This window comes from Ailuropoda melanoleuca, chromosome 1 (genome assembly GCF_002007445.2).
Source record: "Ailuropoda melanoleuca isolate Jingjing chromosome 1, ASM200744v2, whole genome shotgun sequence".
NCBI lineage: Eukaryota > Metazoa > Chordata > Mammalia > Carnivora > Ursidae > Ailuropoda > Ailuropoda melanoleuca.
Genome location: NC_048218.1, coordinates 57,906,651 through 57,920,975, shown reverse-complemented (window position 1 = coordinate 57,920,975; position 14,325 = coordinate 57,906,651). Strand labels below are relative to the sequence as shown.

Here is a 14,325-nt window from a genome sequence, read left to right as displayed (position 1 = left end):
GCATTGGCAGGATCTGGGGATTGTTTGGATGGGTGCTGCTAAAAGGAATGATAAGGAGAATGATGACTTGTTTTCACAAATTGTTGATCAATTCCTTTAAAATGAAATATTGGGTTATTTTGTCTTCTTTGGCACCAGTTAAAGGATTTTAGTGTAAAAATTTGTGAACAAAATTTCACAGTGTAAAGACGTAATGTAATTAATGGTAAGGGTTTATGTAAATTGTTTTAGTTTTTTACTAGACTAGAGCCTGAATTTAAGATATTTTATAATTCTTAAGGGAAAAATGGATTATGGATTTTATTTTCTTATGTAGGGATAATTTTCTGTTATACTATAAATATCATTGTCTCTATATACATTTTCCTCATTATAATCCCTTTTTTATTTTTTTATTTTTATTTTTTTTAAAGATTTTATTTATTTATTCGACAGAGATAGAGACAGCCAGCGAGAGAGGGAACACAAGCAGGGGGAGTGGGAGAGGAAGGAGCAGGCTCATAGTGGAGGAGCCTGATGTGGGGCCCGATCCCATAACGCCAGGATCACGCCCTGAGCCGAAGGCATACGCTTAACCGCTGTGCCACCCAGGCACCCCTATAATCCCTTTTTTAAAAAGGATTTTATTTATTTGAGAGAGAGAGAGTGAGAGAACAAGTAGGAGGAGGGGCAGAGGGAGAAGCAGACTCCCTGTGGAGCAGGGAGCCTGACGCGGGACTTGATCCCAGGACCCTGGCATCATGACCTGAGCCAAAGGCAGATGCTTAACTGACTGAGCCACCCAGGCACCCATGATCCCTTTTGTTTGGAATGAAATATCTTTCCTGTTAGTTTTCTTTTTCTGAAAGATTGCTTCTTCTCATCTTCAGAATATGTTGTTGGTGATGAACTCAGGGCTAAAAGTTCATTTTATGCAGTTGAGTGGGATAATACCTGTGGAATGACTTAGAGTGGGAATTAATTTTTCTCAAAAATATTTTAACTTTGATTTTGTAATACCACTTCTCATCCAAATGTCTTCTCTTTTTGAGATAAGTTAGAAGAGCTAATGAGAGAGTGGAAGCAGTGGTAGAAGTGGGGGAGAACAAGAAACATTAAAACAATTATGGAAACCTTCCAGTGCCAACATTTATGCATACAGTATAATAGCAGTTTTTTGAAAAGTTAAGACACTTGTAATAAGAACATATTTACAGTGGTCTGAAGGACATTAGTTAGAACTAATGGGTTGAATATGTGGAAGGAAATCGTTCTTCCAATGAGTTCTATTCACTTTGGCATAATCCTCCTAGGAAGTAATGCTTCTTAAGAAGGATGATCTAACCTAGGAAAAAATGACACACTGTTCAAATCAACAATAGCATCCTGAAAATGTAGGGGAATATTTTTAATATTAGATTCCATTTCTCATTTCAGTTTCTGATGTGAACTATTTCTTACTCCTGTTATAGAGAATGGCACAGACAATGACTATTATTTATTGAATCACCCTTTGTGCTGGTAACTGAACTATGAGGTAAATATTATCTTATTCTTCACAAAAAATCTCATAAGGCAGATATTATTTACATTTTATCAATGAAGAATCAAAGGCTAAATTAGATTGAGTAACTTTCATAAGGCTACACATCTAGTTATAGTGGAATTATTTGGAATTAGTGGTATAACAGGTGAAAATGGATCATGAAGTCTGGTTTGTGTACTGCTACGTCTGATGAAAGGAGTTTCTCACTTTTATCCAGTAAACAGAGGAAGATGAGCTTTTTGGAACCAGAGTGGAAAAAGGCCAAGAAGGAAGGGCAGATGTTTGTGTTTTTAACAGTGTAAATTTATCAGAGAATGAGAAGGCTAATGCTTCACGGTGGCTTGTCGAAACTTCCAAAGCATAGTTATTGCTTTTGGCACTCTGTTAGACAGTGATGGCCAGGGCACCTGAAAAACAGCATTATGCCTTGCTAAGGCCAGTTGAGAGGCCAGGAGCAATGGTGGCCACAGGGAAGTGTTCTTAAAACTTTTAACTCTATTTGCAATACCTTTTGTGGGTAAAGTTACTCTGTTAGAGCCCATGGGACCTGATGCCATGTAATGAGTGCTGCATCATTGTCACCACTGATCTGACCTCAATGTCCATGGTCATAACCACTGTGCTATTTTATATAACAAGCATATTATTCAGTATACTTGCATCACTTGCAGAAAAACCCAACACCTATTTCTGCAGTGTTAAACTCCAAAGTAACATGGAGCTATAGCCCAGAGAGGGAAAACAATATGTAGTATGATCTCTTACAATGAGTGGGGAACCCCCCAAATGTATAAGCAATTAGAAAACTAAGTTTCTTTTGCTTGCAAGAATATTCACACCTAAGTGAATTGCAGAGATTAAAAAATCCTGACTCTCGAGTTCAGCTATAAAAAAGTCTAGTTATTTGCCTAAGTTTCAAAAGAATAGTTCCCTAAGTATTTCAAAATGTTCAACTGGCTGCCCCAGCCATTCTCTTTGGAGGCTTCTTTCTCATCCTCATGGCACATCCCTCTGGCATGCATGACCAGCTGCAAGCTAAGCCCTGTGGAATAAGAATTCTTTCATCCCTTTGTGTGATGTGTTTCATTTTCAGAGTTTGGATGATCCTCTTCGGCGGCAGCAGCAGGCATTGTTAGTTTCAATAGGCAGTCTGGATGCACAAGAACAGTCATCATAGAGAGACAGGCTCTAGGGTCCATCCCTTCGTGCCATGGTGCTGTGTTAGATCACTTTCCTCTGCTGGATTAATGGACAGAGAAAAAGGGAAACAAACTGTACCCGGAGCAGTCCAATTAAAGTACTTGAACTTCACTGACATCCATCCTGTTGTTGTCTTAACTTCCTAACCTATGGTTAATTATTCTGACCAGTAGAAAGGACTAACATAAATAAGAGAATTATCCTAAATTCCCTATTTTCTTTAGTTTGACAAGCCATCAAAATTTTGTTATATAAGATGAAATAATAATGTATTTGGTAGAGTTCAACTTTTGTTGTTGTTGTTAATCTATCTCTTTCCTAATATCTTCACCAAAGTCACTGCCAGGGCTTATTATATGAAACTGCTCAGCCTTTAAATATTTATCTCTGTTCACAGTCTACACTACAGCATTAGTTCATTCTGGGCACTTTGGTTTCCTTGAATCTCCAATTGATCCCACTCCCATGACTGTGATGTTCTTTTCCTGGTTAATCAAGAATTCTCTATTTCTGCTCTGTCATCCATGCCACTGTAAGTAGGAAAGTAATTTAGGTTTTTGGCTCTCAGCCTCATCATTTGTGAAATGACCTGCCCTGAATCTGAAGTTCTGTGTCCAAAATACAAACTAGGATTTCAAGTAGTAGTAATTTATATGTATGTGATGATTGATAGTCTGCAGAGTGTTTTCTTATATTTTATTTTATATAATTCTGACCATAGATGTGTGGGGGTAGATCTCCCTTTGCAGATAGAGATACTGCAGCTCAGGGAGGTGAAATGACTTAACCCACATCATTTAAGTAAGTGGTAACTGGCTGAACCTGAACTTTAAATTCAGAATTTTTCCTCTAGTAGGGAGAAAGTTTCTTTCTTAAACCTAAATTTCTTCATTGATTAATTTCAAGTTTTTGTGTGTGTGTGTATGTTCATGCTTTGGGAAGGGGCTTCCTTGTACTTAATTGAATTTGGGATACAATTTGTCACCCTAGTTTTATCAGTGAAGGAGTCTCCTAGGATTTCTAATTAAGAAAGATAAGAAGGAATGTGTTACCTTTCTAGTATAGAATTTTGGTGTTATTGTGAACCCCTCTATCAGATTTAAATGTATTTTTCAATTGTAAATCCATTCTGCCAGAAACCTAATATACCCATATACCTATTAAATAGTATTGTTTGCAGTTAGGAAAGATATGAATATAATAGAAGCCATCTTAGCCAATCCTGCTTCAAGCGAATAGGATACTCTCTGAAAAATGGTGTATTTTGTTATCGTGTTTACTTGCTGGTATGCTTACCTAGAGTCATTTGTGTTTGTTTTCAAATTTTTTATGCCTGTTGAATGTGCAGTTGTAATTTAATTATGCAAACTGATGAAATAGTAAAACAAGTATAAAGTGTTGTTGATTTTATGAAACCTAAGCTGGATGCTTTGGAAAGACTTTTTAAAGTTGAATCACTAAAACAGATTACAATCTAAATAGGTGTGTAAGTAACTGTGTAAGATTGCCCAGGTTGGGGGTAGGGGACGAAGGTAAAAAATCTGGAAGGATCTTGGACTGAATTTGCTTTGCAAGTCCCTTTAATCTCTCACTGACTTTAAGTAATCCCAAACCTTTAAACTCTTCACTGACTTTAAATAGATGATACGATGTGGTACAGTTTAAGCAAGAAGAATAATGTGACTTAGCAGACCAGGAGTCAGTGACAGCCCTTGGTCCTTCATGGAAAGGTTTGAACTTTACAGGTGTAAAGTTTTATGTTTTACCTTTAAAAAAACTAAATATGTTAAAATTGCTTTAACTGACTTCTTTCTATGTCTCAGTGTCCTGTGTAAAATGAAGATAAAAATATTTTTACCTAACAAGGATTTTTTGGTGTGTGTGGAAATTAAATGAATAATACATGCATAACACCCAGAACAATGTCAGTCACAAGTACTAAAAAAGTTGTCTGTCTTCATCATCATCATCTGAGATTGTCTCCTGTAGGTCATGTATATTTATATTAAACGCGTAATTTCTGGATCACTCCTGCCAGTGATTGGAGTATTTTAGTAGCAAGACATAATAATTCTGTTTGGGTTATCAGCAAAACTATTCATTTCCTACTTCCATTGCACCCTTTTTTTCAGGATTTATGGGAAGAGGAAATTAGACTATATCTGTTCTCAGGAGATGCTAAGATCTGAAACTATGGTGAAAGGGCTTGGTGTACTCTCAGCTGAAGACCATCAAATTGAGAGTTTATCGTGTATTGGTGAAGTGGTGTGGAATGCGTACACAGTACCTCCCCCTGTGGAGCCTAGATCTAGCCCATTTCATTTCACTGAAATGAACGCTGAACTTCATGATCGCAGTCCTGTCACAATTGTAAATAGCAAACAGAGGAAAAGGAAAAAAGAAAAAAAGAGTGACAAAAAAACCTATTAGTTAAACTTGAGTAGTTGTGTGGTAGTCAAATATTGACTGCAACAGTTGCACTCTACTCTATGCCCGGAATTCCTAAATGCTTCTGCTAACTGATAGGTTATAGGTTTTCATTATTGAATCCACATTTAGAAATTGCTTTTTAGAGGAGAATCAAGCTTTTACCTGCTTTCTTTCTGACTGTTGGCACACACATTTTTTTTTGTTTTTTTGTTTTTTTTAAAGATTTTTATTTATTTATTTGACAGAGATAGAGACAGCCAGCGAGAGAGGGAACACAAGCAGGGGGAGTGGGAGAGGAAGAAGCAGGCTCCTAGAGGAGGAGCCTGATGTGGGGCCCCCATAACGCTGGGATCACACCCTGAGCCAAAGGCAGACGCTGTGCCACCCAGGCGCCCCGGCACATGCATTTTCATATCATTTCACATCCTGTTTTTCTACCTAAGAATGTGCTCCTTATAGGAAAGAAGATCATACTTTGCTCGTACTTCAAGGGTCAGAGACAGCACCAACACCGCTGATAGTTTCCTCCTTAGTTTGGATGTTATAGTGATCCAGTGCCATTAGAGTGAATACATTATCAACCATTTATTATGATTATTGTTATTCAAATTAAGTTATATAATTCACCTTCTGTTAATGATTTATGTATTAACAGTGGAAGCAATGTGGAATTTAAGACATTTTCCAAAGTTGAAAAAATTTTAAGTGGTATAATCTAAAGTTATTAAGTACCCTTTTGTGTTTTAAAATAGTACAAATATCACCGTTGGTCACTTTCAATGGCTATTATGGAATTAGGTCTATTTGCTTTTCATATTGTAGTCCATTGCAAGGGTGCAATGGAAGTAGAAAAATAAATATTGTTTTTCTACTTCATGGCTCAACCTAACATTGGGATTACCTCAGCTCATACTACATACATTTTTCTACACATGAATAGTATTCAGATTTCTCCTCTACTCTGTCTTTCCTGTGCCTTCATTTCAATTATTATATGTCCTTCCAATTTCAGCTGTCCCCAGCCTTTTGCCCTCAGGTGTGTATTCATATATATATTTTTTGCTCTTCTGTGTATAGTCATTTGTTAACTTGTATCCCTCTTTCTAGCCTACACTTTTATTCCTTAGTTTGTTGATTTAAATTTCACCCACTTTTTTCCTTTAGCTATACTATTTCCATAGAATTATTTTACATGAAGACAGTAGTAGAGTTTATAAAAACTAGGCAGTATCCCAGAAGAATAGGCTAGGTATTCAGACTTCTATGCAGTGAGGACCTACCCATTATACCCTCCGGTTATACAAGATATTATTAAGGAGGTAGAATTCAAGAGAATTTCTTTCTTCATATGAAATTCCCGTCTGTCAACATGATATTCAGAACCCCTTGCCAGGCACCTTCCTAAGCAGAGAAAAGAGTCAATCTCAGTTTGTATATGTTCTGAGTGCTCTGTTCTTCACTCATCTCCCTGGGGACCAGCCCCTTGATAGTGTAAATTTTAGGTTGTGGATTAAGGTATTTCTGTAACTGACTTGGGATGCTTTACTAAACCCCAGGTGATGGATTAATACCTCATTAGCAGTGATTTCCTGTGACACTAAAATTGAGGTAGGTAAGCAAGTTGACATTAGTGAATAATAGTGGTCAGAATATCATGGAACATGAAGTTGATATGGTAGAAGAAATGTAAAATTAGGCTTATGTACATATACAGTGGTGCTATTTCTATTTTGTTTAGAAGGAAGTTTGGATATCCTTGCAAATGGTATGAAATATGAAAGGCAGTAACTTGATCAAAGTTCTAGCTAAGTTCTCATCTCTCCGTATTGTAGAGATGTAGAGAGGACAATCTAAAGTAAGAATATTAGCAATGAGAACATTTTTCTTTCACTTGTTTTTCAAATAGTATATTTTTTTGTTATATTGAAATTTTTTGCTTTGTTATCTATTGAATGAACAGATGTTCAAATAAAGATCAGATTGATGTTTCTTGTAAAGATCTGCTGGATATATATACATACTTCTAAAAAATACATATTTATAACATTTGACCAAGTCGATCAGATATTAAGTTCCTTTGAATTATTTGGGTTATCAAATTGCAGATAAGCCATTGCTACCTGAGTTTGTCGGCCTGATGTTATCTATCATTTTATTTAATCATTCATTCATGCATTCATTCATTCATTCTTTCACTGGGTACCTATTATGTTGGGGATTATATGTGGCACAGTAGGGAAAGCAAAGATGATTAAGACATCATCCCTGCCTACTAAAATATATAGTCTAGTGGCTTTTATATAAAACATCCTTAGATTTGGCCTTTACTGTAATAATATGTTGGTCCCTTAACTATTTTACATGCAAAAGGTCTAAATATTGTTCTTATGATCAGATTTTTAATTTGTATTTTACATTAAATTCAGTATACAGAACACTAAAATACATATAAATATATTATATATTATATATTATAAATATAAATATAAAATATTATGGTAAGCAACTTTATCAAATATTATGGTAAGCAACTTTATCAAATACTTTTTGTAGATTTAAAACTGATTTTTAATCATATCACCCTCTTTCCTTTCATCTGATTCCTTCTTTATTTGGGAGAGGAGATGGGAAAGGAAAATTGACATTTAATAGTGAAAATCCATGTGAATAGAGATCCCAACAGAAGTCTTTTGGCTTCTGCCTGGTTTCTAGTTCTATAAAATGCAAGATTAGGAGCCGTAGGAGATGAAGGTGGAGAGACATGCAGGTGTCTACCATGAAATATCTTCATCATATATATGCCATGCTAAGGAGCCAGAAATGAGGTAGAATCCACTAAAGGGTTTTAAGTGAGGAAATGAAAACTTAGTTCTGTTGAGAAAAACAAACAAACAAACAAACACACCAAAACATCAGGTAAAGTGAAGGGACTAGAGTCTGTGAGACCAGACAATTAACAGTAATCAGGATGAAGTACAGTGTGGGCCTCAACTGAAACAGTAGCTATGAAGTTGTGAGGAACATCAAGAAGGATGGATTCTAGAGATTTTTAGTAAGTGGCATTGATTTTTAGAAGGTGGAATTTGGGGACTGCCTAGGTGGGAGTTGGTGCTATTAAGGAAAAAGAGAAGTTTAGGGTGACTCTCAAGATTTTTGAGGACCTAGGTAGTGCTATTCATGAAGGAAAGGATTATTTTAGGAGACACAGGTTCCTGGCCATTCTGAGGTCAGGGAGAAGGTGAGGGTGGGAGATAAGGAAGGATATAATTTAGGTGAACTTCCAACATAAATTTACTTTACTTTGAGAAACTGTGGTGTGATCCCGTGACCTGAAAGAGTAAAAATTGTGATAAGTCTGCCATGCTGAAGCAGGCTAAGGAGAGTAAATTTCATGGGAGAGTATTAATTAGGGAATTCTAATGGAAAATAGAAAGTTCAGAATCTGGTATTTATTCTTAGAATCATTGTTTGCCAGATTTTCCTTAATGACAGCTTTCCCCCATTCTGCTACCCAGAAGCTTATGGTTTTGGTTAAATGTTTAACCTTACGATGTGTCTGGGAGTCCTCAGGGAGCAGCTACTTTAAGGAGTTCTTTATGTGAGGAGGCAGGATGGAAATGAAGGCAAGTTCAAGTATTAGCCATATGAATTGCTAGTTAAATAACCTTGTACAAACTACTTAACTTTTTTTGAGTTTCCATTTTCTCACCTCTAATAGAGGGTTGAATCAGATGATCTCTGAAAAGCTTTTTAACAGTAAAAATCCTATGATTTTATGACCCTGTGAATAGCATGACTACACCTATAGGATTACCATCTTTGGAAACTTTAACAAATGACTTCCAGTGACACCTGGTGATTGAACACATGTTTTTCCTTGTTTCCTCCTAGTAAGGAACTAAAATTATAAACAGTAGACTAAAAAATAAAGGACTAAAAGAAATGTATTAAGCGTAAGGAAGAGGAAGCAACTTAGGAAAGAGAATTTTTGGAAGATATAAAGGGGATGGAAGAATTAGTAGAACTGAGAAAGCTAAGATGCTTGGAGAGTGTTATGCCAAGGAGAAAACAAGCCAGTTCATGCTCCAGAACTGGCTCAAGAATTGAAAGACAATAGCTGAAGTAGAAATAAATTATAATTAATGTACTCAGAGAGATAGGAAAAATAGTACTTCCATGAAACATGACAGGATGATAAAAAAAAAAGAATAATTAGAGAATAAACATTCTTATAATACTGATGAAATAACTTTAATAGGAGGATTGAAATTTTCCTGAAAATAGAGCAAAAAAATGAAATAAATGGAAAATGGAGAGAAAACATAAAATCAGACAAGTAATATAACAAGCCCCAAATCTGATTAATAGTTCCAGAAAATAGGAGAGAGCAAAGAAAATTAAAAGGAAGGAATGGTCATAAAATTATATTATAAAAATTTTCAGAATTGAAGGACATTAGTTTCTAGTTTGAGAGTTTGCTGGGTGCCCATAAAAAATGTAAAGCAGATCTGTATCAAGGTCTATAACTGGAAAATTTTAGACTATCAGCAATATATACATAGTAGAAGCTTATAGTTAGAAAATATAGACCTTACGCTTTGGCTTAAGAATGAGACTAGTATCTGATTTTTTTTTTTTTTTTTTTTTTTTATGGCTACATTCAAAGCTGGCAGATGTGGCTTTAAAATTCTGAGGGAAAATCACTTTTAAATGTAATTCTATATCTAGTCAAACTATTAATTAGGTGTAAGAGCAGGAAAAAGACATTTTTAGACAACTGATCCTCAAATTTTACCTTCCATTATTGCTTTCTCAGGAATCTTTTGGAGGATGTGCTACATCCAAATGAGGAGAAACTGGGAAGGAAAGAGGAAGACAGAGGATTCAGGAAATAGATGATGATAATGAGGTGAGAAAGGTCAAGGGAATTTCCTGGACAAAGCTGTGCATTGGTCTAAAGAGTAACCAGTCCTTAGTTGGGCAAGAAGATGAAAAACTCCAGAAATGGATATATTCAGAAGGAAGAATTAGAATTGACAGGATGCTTCATTTGAAGGGTGTGAAATATATTCAGACAGGTTGTAGAGGCTTGGAATGGGGTGAAAGTGGCAATATTAACTGTAGGAGGGATACATTGTTACTTAAGGAAGGAAATGTATTAAAAATGTACTAGCTGGCTGAATATTGGGAGGATGAAAGGAAGGAAAGTGGGTTTATAAGAGAGCTAAGTCTTTATCTTTTGTGATAGGAAAGTAATAGATGTCTATAACATACAAATAAAAATTAAGAATATAATTATATTATTTAGAGATAAAGAGATTTTTTTTAAAAGAGTTTATTTATTTATGTGACAGAGAGACAGCCAGCGAGAGAGGGAACACAGCAGGGGAGTGGGAGAGTAAGAAGCAGGCTCCCAGCGGAGGAGCCCCATGTGGGACTCGATCACGGAACGCGGGGATCACGCCCTGAGCCGAAGGCAGACGCTTAACGACTGCGCTACCCAGGCGCCCCTAGAGATAAAGAGATTAACACTAGAAATAATTTTGACGGGGAATCTCAAAGGTTGGGATATGGGCTGCCATTTTTCTTTTTAAATCTTGTGGTACTATTTAGTAAACTATTTGGATGTACTACTTTGGAAACAATGAGAAATTATAATTTTAAAATTTAGATTAGAAATATTTTGAGTTTTGATTTTCTTCATATAGAAGAGTAACTCTTGATGAAGTATAAATATTTTAGTTATCTGGAGGAACTAAATAGTTTATAACTTGCCATTGGTAACATTTGGCCATTCTGTTTCTTGAGAATATTATTCGGAGGGGTTTCCTCTTATCCCTACAAGCAAGGTACACATACTGTTTGCATGGTGAAAGTTATGGTGAGAAATCTTAAAGTTGTTGCTACAATTCTCAGACCTGAAGTATATGTTCCAAATAAAAGACAGTTAGTGTTACTAAGGGATATGGAGATATAGAAACACCATGAGTAAACTAACATTTGATTTGGTAGATATAGTCGTATAGGGCAAATTAAACATAGTTTATTTGTTTAGCAAAGAATAGTGCCCCCTCATTCCAAGTAGTCTAAATACTTAAGATTTTTTCCTATCAAAACTTCACATGGCTAGTTCATGCATTCTCATGGAATGCTTTTAACTGTTCGCTGACTCATTACCTATTCATCTATAGCTAATGTAAAACCACTTTTGCTGTGGTTTACAAAAATATGGAAGTTATGTGATTCAGTGCATGCAGTTTAGAATTTAGATTATCTTTCAATAATCAAAAAATGCTTTGCCAAAAATCCAGTATGAGTGTGCTCAAAATATCAAGTGCCTTTTGAAGTTTTTAGATAAAAAACTTCAACAACAAAACCCAACAATAAACAAACAAAAACCCCCAGAACATGTCTTGTAAACAAAAGGGTTTAGCAGACATTCTTAAACCTCCTTGAAAGAATTTTTAGAACATAAGAGAGGCAGAAACAGAGACTGAGGTAGAAAAAGGGAATTTCTCCTTGAATTTTTTTTTTTTACCCAAAGACATTTGGTGTTGAGAGGAGGAGGAAGAGAGAAGAAATGAAGAAAGAGCATGATTTGTCTCAAAGATTTATTTTATAATTGATTGTAGCTTATAAAGGTTTGCATTGATGGTTGTATGGGAGGAAGAATTCTAAGTTTCAATGCTGACACTTTGAAGAGTTGCCCTGTTGTTGCAGCTGCTTGGGCAGCCTTGCTCAAACATCAATGGTGCATTGTGGCAACTTGCTCTGCTTCCCTGTTTCTGATGGACATTCTCCAGGCAGTGAAGGGCAAAGGGGCTGGCAATGCTGGTAACTGGCATAATAGAAGTTGTTGGACCAGTTTGGAGTCTATGTGTGTGAACTGAACACTTAATGACAGCTTCTGTATTATGGTCAGTCTAAGTTCAGGGTCAGAAAGTACCTTCTGGTCAATTAATAGAGATGGGAAGATAGATAGATATAGATATAAATATAGATACAGATATAATCTCTTTTTTGTGGCATGGAGTGCATATTATTTAGTTTTTATGTAGTGATTGATAGAAGGGGCTGTTTATAGCCTAAAAAAAGTTCAGTAGATACTCAGATTCGAGTAAACTGAAATATTTCCATCATAAATAATTATCTTTCAGGGTTCATTATACTTAATTATTGATCTTTTAGGTTATCCTAATTAAACATTTTCTGCTATTTGTGAAAATCCGTTTCATTTTTTTCAGCTTTTTTTCTGTATATCCAATAACACTCTAATTTATTCTTTTAGAATCATAAATTTTATAAGGGATATGAAAAGTCACCTCATACTAAATAGAACCCTTATCTGAAAGAATATGGCATAATTTTTTTTTTAAGATTTTATTTATTTATACGACAGAGATAGAGACAGCCAGCGAGAGAGAGAACACAAGCAGGGGGAGTGGGAGAGGAAGAAGCAGGCTTGTAGCAGAAGAGAAAATATGGCATAATTTTAAGAGGTGATACAGAGAAGGAAGAACTGATGAACATTTACTTTGTTTATATTTTTTCTGCTAAGAGGAAAAAATCTTCAAATTGGAAGAAGGAAATGGAAATTAATGATTGAATTAATTACTAAGGGACTATTTTGGCAAATTTAAAATCAAAGTCCAGAGGGTTTGGCAAATTCTATTCCAGAATGATAATACTAACCATAATTTTTGGAAAAAAAAAGAAAGCACCCCGCACATTTATATAATTTTTTTTAGTGTTGTCAACATATATTTTCACTACATCCTTATAGTGATCCTGAGAGGTAGCTGCTACTACTTTGAAGAGCAGACACTAGGTCATACCTTTTTATTAACTCTCATTTATTATTCACTATACCCAAGGAGACACTATTATTTCCATTTATAGATGTTAACTGAAATAAATTACATTTTTTTTTAAAGATTTTATTTATTTATTTGACAGAGATAGAGACAGCCAGCGAGAGAGGGAACACAAGCAGGAGGAGTGGGAGAGGAAGAAGCAGGCTCATAGCAGAGGAGCCTGATGTGGGGCTCGATCCTATAACGCTGGGATCACGCCCTGAGCCGAAGGCAGACGCTTAACCGCTGTGCCACCCAGGCGCCCCAATAAATTACATTTTTTAACTCATAGTTATCCATCAGAGCACCTGAAATCCAAACCTAGGACATTTTTCTCCAAATGCTATGCTTTTTCCACTGAAATTCATGGCTTCTAGACATGATCACATTTGGAGAGTTGGAATGTATAAAATACCAGATATAAGCAAATGTGTAAAATCTTAAAGATAAAATAAAGATGAATTCTGTAATCTACAGAGTTAACTTTATCTTTGGCAAAATTCTGAAGTGAATTAATCAGTTCACCCATGTCAATTAAATATCATTAAATGCTTTAAACAGTTCAATTAAAAGTCAGAGAGAATCAGACTAGATAAAAAATAGCCAACCATATGCTGTTTATAAGATTACTATATTAAATAGAAAAATAGAGATAGATTAAAAATGAAAGGATGGGAAAAAATATACCAAACAAACATTAATCATAAGAAAGCTGGAGTAGCTATATTAATAACAGAAAAAAGTACAGTTCAGGACAAAGAATATTGCCATAGATAAAGAGCACTTGCATATCCTAAAAATGTATGCATCTAATAACAGCTTCAAAATAAGGGAAACAAAAAACTAATAAAAATGAGAGAAAAATGGATAATTATACTTGGAGATTTAAACACACTTCTCAGTAATTGATAGAGTAAATATAGAAGAAAACAGTAAAGATGTAAAAGACTTAAATAACAGAATCAACCAATTTGATTTAATCGCCATTTATAGAATCTTACATCCTGCAGTAGCAAAATACACATTCTTTTGAAGTACACATGGAACATTCACCAAGATGATCATATGCTGGGCCTTAAAGCAAGTCTCGATAAATTTTAAATGATTGAAATCAAATATATTGTTTATACAGAACACAATTAATTTTGAAATGAAAAGCATAGAGAAAGGTGGGAAGGGCTGAGATGGTAGAATACTAGGGGGACCCTAGGCTTTTCTTGTCCCTCAAATACAGCTGGGTAGATATCAAATCATTCTGAATACACAAGAAATCAATTTGAGGATTGATTTTGTGCAGAACAAACTGCACAACTAGAG

General features: G+C 35.2%; 1 protein-coding gene across 23 annotated transcripts in view; it reads left to right on the top strand.

Moving 5' to 3' along the window:
* The window catches only part of ZBTB20 (zinc finger and BTB domain containing 20), a 761,796-nt gene that overhangs the window by 71,664 nt on the left and 675,807 nt on the right, over positions 1–14,325 (top strand). For 7 of the 23 annotated variants that reach the window (XM_034658086.1, XM_034659379.1, XM_034658143.1 and 4 more), the window contains one exon: positions 9,972–10,064. The exons of the other annotated variants lie outside the window; for them this stretch is intronic. The gene's annotated coding sequence lies outside the window, so the exon portion shown is untranslated. The remainder of the gene's footprint in view (positions 1–9,971; positions 10,065–14,325) is intronic. 23 annotated transcript variants of the gene reach the window in all.